We start from the raw sequence: 6,401 nt of genomic DNA, 5'->3' as shown, positions 1-6,401 counted from the left end.
AGGGGATATATGACATTTCAGATTTCTTTTTTTTTTTTTTGAGTTCCTGACTGAATCAGTCAAAAAATGAATCAGCAATAACACTTACCGTCGCTCATGTGAAGAAGAGTGGGGATTATTGCTCTTTCTCTTCATTCCTTCCCTTTTCATTCCCGGGCTCATGTGCAATCATTCTTGCTGATTATCGTCCTCGTTAATTGCTGTTTTTGATTAGGCATAAATGGTTTTATGAATCAAATTGATTTCATTTTTTTTTGTTTTGTTTAAAAAAGAAAAATGGCAATCCAAAGAAGGTAGCATTTGTTTTTGTCTTCACTTTGATGATGATTTGGCAGAAATCCATCAGACCCAAGTGATTCTTCTGGTTTTCAGCCCACCACCTTCATTTTATTCTGTAATTATAATATTCTGATTTGATCTGTAAAATCAGACTTTCAAGATTGTTGTAAAACCAAACTGGAATGTGGTAAGGGTTTGTCTTGCTCCAAGCTTTTAACTGGACAAATCTGAAGAAATCACCACTGTGCAGCTACAAGAGGAATGAATTCACCTTGATGACTTGATTTTAAAATCAGAAGCTGAATCTTGCAGAAGAACTGGATTAAGACAGTGCAGGTTTGGGTCTGAAGCTAAAGGCAATGACTGTATTTTATATTGGATTGTCATTATGGTTCAAACCATTCAATGGGTCCTTCCATCTGAAAGCACTTGTTGGTGTCAGTCTGTGGCTTGTGTGTGCTGTCAGTTCTGAGCCGGTGAATTACTGCCCTCTGGAGGCTTGTACTAGTCACTGCGCAACAGCATTCACCATGATGATCTCGTTTTGTGCTCTGATTGGATGCTCATGAAACATTTTGTTCTACCTCATTGTGTGTTCACCTGCCACTCAGACACCTGTCACCCAATCAGATGCAGGATTTAAAAGACCCCATTAGGTTTGCCCTTGACCAGTTTGGTGGGTGGGGGGGGGGGTTAAATAGTGCAGACCACACTGCTAACTGTGCAGACACGGTGTGTGTTCATGAGGAGTTATGACTGAATATCTCGGCCTTGCATTTCAGTTCAATCACATCATGCACAAAACCCTAGCTGCAAAACAAGAACACGACTGTCTTCAGGTTTTCGTATTTTCTGTCATATATCAAACCACATTGGGATTAACCTGATTATTTTAATTCCCTAGAAATGTCCTGCTTATCTTTCTTTTTTCTTTCTTTTTTTTTAATGATTTTTGAAGTGCAATTTTGTTTTTTATCCTATTGTGCATGGAGTTGGATCTCTGCTGTTAAACGCCTGCATCTGCGCACAGTGCTAGCTAGCCTTCTGTAGTGCTCCCTGCCCAGGCTGAGTGATTTGAACGTGGCGTGCTTGTTTGCATGTTTAGTGCCCTGCAAAGCACTGCTGTTTCAGATGCGAGAAACAGCCAGCGAGCCAAACCCAAGTCTCGTCCTTGTCTTTGCCAGATGTGCCAATACACATCCTCTCCTTAAGGAAATTCTTGCTTGGGTGTCTTAAGTTAAAATGCCTATTTTTTTCTGTTTACTAACTTATTTTAAAGTTAAGGGACAAACAAAAAGGGATGTTTGGACATATGGCTCAACGTGCCCTTAGATGCAGCTTCACCTGTTTTTGCCATGAAGTTCCTTTTCACTTATCACACATGTGTGTGTGTGTGACACACTATACTCTCACAATCATCGCTAAGCTTTGTTGTTCACATGTAAAAGCAGTATATTATGCGTCTGTGTACTGTAGATGTCTGCTGTTGTATTGCATTTTTCATGTCTTGCTCACATGTTTAAAACGAGGATGAATGATGTATATAAAAGTCAGTTTCAGTCTGCAGTGAAAACCCCAATGCGCTCATGCACCCGCTGTGCTGGAAACCTTCACAGCTGCTGCTCCTGGTCCTGGTCCTGAGTGAGTCCTGTGTGCGCTTTAGCCTTAAACATTTCAGGCCCAAAAGCGTCACTCGTCTGCTCTTTGGCCTCTCCTGCTCCTCCTCCTCCTCCTGCTGGACTGTGGAAGAAGAAGGAGAGGAGTGCAGCTACAGTTCACACCCTCACCTGATCTGTCTGCTGTCATCCCTGTGCTGTGTGGCTCACATCGAGTCGTGTTCCCATTTGCTGTATTTTGCTGTGAGTTGAGTTGTTTTTTTTTGCTGTTTTTTAAAACTGGTGACGTGTTCATGTCATTAATTTGAGTGCCCCTGACCAAGGTTACCAGCAGCCATGTTGGTACTGTATGTTGACTTAGGATAGACTAATATCCCTCAGTGTCTGGTGTTATTTGCATGTGATCAGGGCAGGAAATGAACACCAGCCGGTGAATGTTGATAAAACTTGACAGCGGATGGAAATTTTAGAAGAAGAAGCAGAATAATAAGCCCGAAAATCTACTATACTAAAAAAAGTCTCATTTCCGTGGTTAAATTTGTACTTGATCAGCCACTGCTGCTGGTGGATAAAGTTCATTTCCTGTCCTGCATGTGATAACTGTGGGCTTTGTTTTCATACAGTATAATGCACTTTAATCCATCCACCTCTCTCCTCAAGATAGTTATTGAAATGATATATATAGATGTGCAAATGTGTATACACTCAATGCAGGGTTTTAGTCTCTTTAAAGTAGTACTTCTATGTGATGTCACATCCAACACAATGCTATTTTTGTTAAAGTCTAAGGGTACAGCTATTTATTATTTTTTCTTTTCAAAACCAAAAAAAAAAGTTTCGGGGTCTGGAAGGTCTCAGGAGTTTATCAAAAAAAGCCACATTTTAAAAAAAATGGCAGCACCAAAATTTCTGTTCTTGAAGTCAGAATTGATTCTATGCAACATTTCTTCCCCTTTTCTTCCCTTTTTGTTTTTGGTGTACCGGCTTTCATTAATCCTTGTCGGGTGGGCTGGGGCGGATGCATTTAAGCTGATCTTTAGGGTGCAAGTCCTCAGCGGTGTCCCCATTCAGCGATTCTGTTTATACACCCGGTTGTGGTGCTACAGAGCGAAGGACCTCTCTTCATGTGGGTGAAATAAGAGGACCATCCATTTGTCATCCGACTGCCCTCACACAGAGAGAAAGCCACACCTAGACTTTTGGTGCATGTCGAGCCCTTCTGTCAGTTTGCTGCTCTGTGGCTCAAAGACGTCAGTTGGTGTATGAAATATAAACAGATTATCAATGATGAATCTAATCTTGATGCTTCGAGGGAAGCTGCTGGACGACGTGATGACACTGTACTATTGATGTTGTACAAATGGAGAGAAAGACTTATTTTGAATCTTGTAAATAAAAACTGTACAAAGGTGAAAGCAAGATAAATATAAAAAACTGTCTGAGATGTAGAGAGAAATTAATCTGTATATTGTTGAATAAATATTGTGCCGTAAGGGATACGAGTGTCTGTCTGCTTTGTGCTTCAATATGATCTCGCTCATGGTCACTCTTTACTCACTTAACCACTATCTACAGTTCAGTTTTACCAAACTACTAGTTTACTGTTATCAATCCATTGTGGAGGATTTAAAAAATAAATAAGTAAAAGAGCAGAGACACTCCAAAAATAACAGACAGCAGATTTTCAGCATTTTTGCAACTTTCTTCTAACATTTTTCAAGCAAAACTGCAAAACATTGTCCAGCTTCTCAAATGTGAGGATTTGCTGCTTTGTCTTTGTCTAATGAGATAATAAAATTAAAAAAACTGAATATCTTTCCAGGATATTTTCATGGGGAATCAGGAGAATATTCCACAGATTAATTGAAAATGAAAATAGTTAATTGCAACCCTAGTAATAATATTGGCATATGTGAGAATAGAATAAGAAGTATGAAATTATATACCACAGAATTCATATTTAATCAGCTAAATGCTACATCAAAGGTCTTGTAGTTAGTTTGTTTTGATCAGACATTATTTCTATTTAGCAGGATTTGTTAGATTTTCACTCAAAGACATTTATTTCTTATTTACCAGTTGTTACCGTTTGCCACACTCCAATTCAACACCACAACTTAGTGCTGTAAGACGTCAAATCTGAGAAAAGATGACTTAAGTACTGCAGAAATACCCATGCAGCTGATCTGTGACGCTGAGATCAGCGGTGCTGTGCTGACATCTAGTGCTGGTAATTCTTCCAGAAAAAAAAGTCTGAATTATTGACATTAATACAGATGCTGAGATTTGAATTTCCTTTCCATTGTGTCAGTTGATTGGTGTTTTGCCACCTCAAACATCCCATTATCAACCTCTGCTGCAGCTTACTTCCTACTGTAAAAATGCCATTACGGATATCTTTGTCAAGCATTTTGGAGAAATTACTCACAAAGTTTGCAGAATTCCCTAAAATCCCTTCAGATTTGCCAGATTGTCATGGAATTTTACTTCTCATCCATGTTGACTTCAAAACTGAGATTGAAAGTTAATTCTTGACCTTGGAAACAGCAGCTGACAAAACAATCTCATGATCTCAATCTCAACTTCATAGCCAACATGAACAAGAATTCTTAAAAGTGCTCAGAAAAATGAAAATCTACCTGCCACATGCTAACTCTCCTGTCGTTTTGGATCCAGCCACTCTGCCACTCCCCATCACCTGACCTCGTCCGCCCACCTGCTCACTTGTTCCCACTTTCCTTCATCAGCCCCTGCAGTATATATATAACGGCCCATTTCCACTCTTTGCCTGCCAGACTTTCTGTTGCGCTCATGCCTTAGCTTTAGCTTTTTCCAGCCCTTTGTTCTGCCTGTCCAACCCCTTTTTGGATAAGTTTGCCTGGTTTTGACCACAAGTAAACATGAACTTTAACTAAGCTGCTTGTCTCTAAATCTCCGTCTGTTCAAACCTGGTTATTTACTGAGCCTCTACACTTTATACAGAATAAACAGTGCTGTGTACCACATTAGTAATTGATAAATACCTGACTGTCAGGCACAGTAACAGTTAAACTCAGAACTAGTGACAGTTTTATTCAGTGACAACTATAAACTCAAGTATGTATTTGCTACTGAGAGCCAACCAGAGCTGCATTCGGTAACAAGATCCCTAGTTGAATACTCTGGAGGTGTCACCTGGCAACAAGCGCTATAACACCTGGAGAAGGACATGAAACACAGCACTTCCACACACCTGAAAGTGTTTGTTTTTCAAGCTAGACACCAGAAACGACTTCATGTTGTTGCTGCCATTTATCCAAGTGAAAGGAGGATCTGAAAGCAGTGAGACAGGTAATGTTGACTCTGACAAAGACCTTACATTTTTGTTTCTTTTCACCTGGGGTCTGAAAACAATGACTGAAATGCGTAGATGTACGTGTATGAAATCCTCTCAGACTGGTGAGTCGACTCCCTCCATGTGTTAAGCTCACGTTTTTGAATATATTTCACAGTCCTTTAGTTTGGTGCTAATGTGAGCCCTGACTGGACGGCTGAAGCACTAGATGTTTGGAGTTTCAAGGGAAGGAGGTTAATGTTGTTTTGAGAGGGTGAAGCCATTTAACAGAGCAACATAAAAAGGCAATTACAGCCTTTCTGTCCAGTTGAGATCAGGAGGGATTCGTTGCCATGACAGAATCAACGGGTTAGTGTGGACTTTAAATGTGTGGTATTGTAGATATAGGTCCGAAATTTAAAAAAAAGTTTGTTGAGTTGAGAGTTTCCTGCTATTCCAGGGCCTGGAGGAAGTAGAGATAATAGAGAACAAGTCACATGTCAGGAAGATAAGGCATATGTCAGAATACTAAAGACCAGCCTCTGCGGGTTTTATACATTAGGAGTCCATAACTGGCAAGATGCACACTCTGCCTCCTCAGACTTCCTCCACAAGAAGCACAGGATACTTCTTCCCGGCAGAGGTTTTCAACTGATATATATATATTTTTTTTTTACTTCCACAGAAATTATGCCTAAATTTGAGAATAATGGTCAGCAAATGGTCGAGCAGCTGCAGCAGAAGAATCTTCAACTAAACCAAAATCATAAAAAGGTGAGTGTTCGCCTGTCAAGTTTTTTTTACATTTGATCTAACAGTGTAATTACTGTTAAACAATAACCAGCATGAGGACTGAAGGGGCGAGTGAGCTGTAATATGAATGCACCAAAACAAAAGGCAATCTAGTATGAATCAGTTCTAATATGAAGGTTTACTTCTCAAGATATGTGCTGAATGTTAGAAAATGTCATAAAACCATTTTGTGAAAGATATGACCCGCATGTCATTTTGCATTGAGACATCTTCAAAAGCACACCACGTTTTTTGATATTTTCAGTGATGGAGGACGTATTCAGATCATTTGAAAGTAAAATAGTAATAATACACAAATACTTCATTACAAGTAAATGTTCTGCATTTAAAATTTTACTTGTATCTCAAAAGTCTACTTAAGTACAGTGCTTGAGTAAATA

The sequence above is a fragment of the Enoplosus armatus genome, unplaced genomic scaffold (assembly GCF_043641665.1).
Source record: "Enoplosus armatus isolate fEnoArm2 unplaced genomic scaffold, fEnoArm2.hap1 Scaffold_52, whole genome shotgun sequence".
Classification (NCBI taxonomy): Eukaryota; Metazoa; Chordata; class Actinopteri; order Centrarchiformes; family Enoplosidae; genus Enoplosus; species Enoplosus armatus.
This window is presented reverse-complemented; position numbering follows the sequence as displayed.